Below are 2758 nucleotides of genomic sequence, written 5' to 3'. Positions count from 1 at the left end.
TTTCCCTATTAAGTTTCACTTCATTTAATATGTTATGATTCATCTTCTCTTGGATTTTTTTGCATTCTTCTCTTTTAATCTTTATTTGTTTCTCTATCCCCATCCGCTTCAAGACACGTAGTCTTAGCATAGACTAACACTTCAAGCCATGTTGTTCATGACCAGTGTGTGTGTGAGAGGAGCGTCTTGTGGCTTCTATCACTCCAGCATTTAGAAAAAGAAAAAATTTGTGACTGGAGAGTCCTAGCACTGATCTTTGTGGGCATTATTTGCCATGGCTCGGTTTGGTTGACTGATGTTCTGGAAACCATGTTTGCTTCCCTGTTCCCCCTGACTGATAAGCAGGGGAAAAAGAATTCTTTGTTTTCCTCTTTGACTGCAAAGGCTGACAAACGTTGAGGAAAGGGGGGTGTTGTGTGTGAGCGTGAGAAGGGTGGAGGAAAAAAAAAAACGGATTTCTTTACTCCTCCTTTGGCTCTCTGCTGATGGAGGCAAAGGGGGAATACTGGCTCCTCCGCATGTTTTGGGTTCTGCGAACTCTTCTTGGAGAACTTCATTGTAGCTTTGCTCAGCAGCTGCGTGGAAAAAGCTGCTTGATTCTTCGTTGCTGAAAACTGAACAAAATCAGTCCATGTCCATTTGCTTTCAGCTTGAGCAAGCTCTGAGTAAGAGTCACATGAGACATCTGTTTGCACACTTACCAACCCAAGATTGCATCAGTTTACACCGGACTACGAACTGAACTTCGTGTTTGTGCACACTTTTTTTAATCACATGCTTTTTTTTTTACTGAAACTTTACCTACTTCTGGCACTTGCCATTGACATATAGATTCTGTCAGCTTGTTAGCTGGCTTGCTTGAGCATTTGCCACCTCTTTTTTCTTAAAAGAGCTCATGGTCCTACCTCTGCAAGTCTCCTAGAGATACTGACTTTGAAAATGGGTTTTATACTTTTAGATCATCTTTACTTTTTTGGAGTCATAGCTTTTACTAGATTAAGAAATGTGAAACTTTCACAGCAGCATCTTTGATCCTAGCTTCTTGCTGTTATTTATGTTTCTGTTCCATTTTCAAAATACTATCTAATACATAATAGCTGTCTCTTTAAAACTCAGCTGCTTGGACTACAAGGCAACTGCTATTTCCTAGATAATAGGAAACAGTGCTGCCTTATTGTGTGGCTCTGTGCATTTTAATTTTATTACTGTTATTAAAATAGTAACTATGTTTAATTTTATATCATCTTCTACTGTATAATTTCTAGCTGAAAAAAAAAAATCATTTCCAGGATTACAGGTTAATGTGAAAAACAACTTCACAGAAACAGTTGTATATGGTATTTACAAAGTGGATCACTGTGCTTCTAATCTATAAGCCTGTTTGGCCAAAACTTGATAGCAATTGCAGAAAAGCTGCAATGTATGGGCATGACAGGCATGTAGTTTAGTGCAATAGTGAAAATAATGATTTCTTTTCAGCGTTATGTATTACATTACAGCAGTACCTATGGTGATCTAGGCATGCGTGTGATTTCTTCTCCCCCCTCCTCCTATATATAAATATATATATATGGATGGAGAGAGAGGGAGTTTTCTCACTTTGGTACTGTAGATGCTGTCTAAAAGGTGCTTTGGAACATGATGTATGGTCTGAGTTTGAGAGGTGTTGCTAGTAACTAAAAATCTGAATGCCTGAACTGTTAATTAAAGTGTAAGTCCTGTAGTAAATTTTCCCTAATCAAGGCAGCTTTCTTAATGTTTAAAAACTAGAAATAGAGAAGAATGGGGCAAGGAATGTAAATAAAATGTCAGATAACTAATCTAAATTGACTTGTAGCAATTAGTAGGGAAATAAGACTTCATAATTATGAGCTCATAACCTCTCTTTATAAATGCCTGCTTTGAATCCAGGAACACTATCACATTTAATTTGGAAAGGCAACAAAGGTTTTTGTGTGATAAAGGATGAGATGGTGTGGTGTTACTCTTTCTGCAGAATCGGCTGTTTGATTCCACTTTCAAAAATTTATAGCTGGAAAGATAAGATATACACTGAAGAAAAAAACACCAAAAAAAGCCCTTGAAATTGTGTTAGAGGTGAATGACTATTAAGTATTACTTCAATTGAACCAAATTGTTTAGTATGTTTATCTTGTCTGTAAACTGAGAAGATAAAGTTCCTCCCTTGACACAAATGTAGCTGTATCAGCAGCTGATGTGGCATGCTAGGTCTGAGGGGAATCACAGCTCAGTTTTTGTATTTTTTGTATTTCTGTCTATCTTGTACGACTACTCAGTACTTTATCAACCTTGATAAAGAGTACGCCATAAAATGCAGTCCAGGAGCCTACTGAGTGTGTATAGGAGTGCTCTAGCCAGCTCTAGTGGAGTTTGGTGTAGGCTATTTTGTCAGTTATTGGATTGTTGACCCCAAAAAGCAAAAACTTTGTGCATGGATTATAGAAAGATAAGTGCTTTTTCTGCCTGAACTTTGCTGTTTAATTTTGTGGCTAGAGATACTTTTCTTTCATATATGCCTAACAAACTGGTGGGTAAACAATGACTTTTCTGTTTCAAAAAAACAGGTCTGTGCTGATACCATGAGTCAAGTAGGCTTATTTGTTGATTGCATACCTTTCTGTTGTAATGTACTGTTTGCTGATGACAGCTCTGTTACCTCATCTGTAACCTTTCTGTTAAAAAAAAAAAAACAACCAACCGAAAAAACACTGCTAGCTGGTCTCCAAACTAAAGAAAT

At 37.3% G+C, this 2758-nt stretch overlaps 1 protein-coding gene across 1 annotated transcript in view; it reads left to right on the top strand.

The window, feature by feature from the left end:
* LOC104617883 (chromosome unknown open reading frame, human C16orf70) overlaps positions 1-2758 on the top strand; it is a 35563-nt gene that overhangs the window by 2274 nt on the left and 30531 nt on the right. The window lies entirely within an intron of this gene.

Source organism: Phaethon lepturus, unplaced genomic scaffold, assembly GCF_000687285.1.
Source record: "Phaethon lepturus isolate BGI_N335 unplaced genomic scaffold, ASM68728v1 scaffold18793, whole genome shotgun sequence".
NCBI classification, from domain to species: Eukaryota; Metazoa; Chordata; class Aves; order Phaethontiformes; family Phaethontidae; genus Phaethon; species Phaethon lepturus.
Note: the sequence above shows the minus strand (reverse complement) of the source record. Positions and strands in the feature narration are given on the sequence as shown.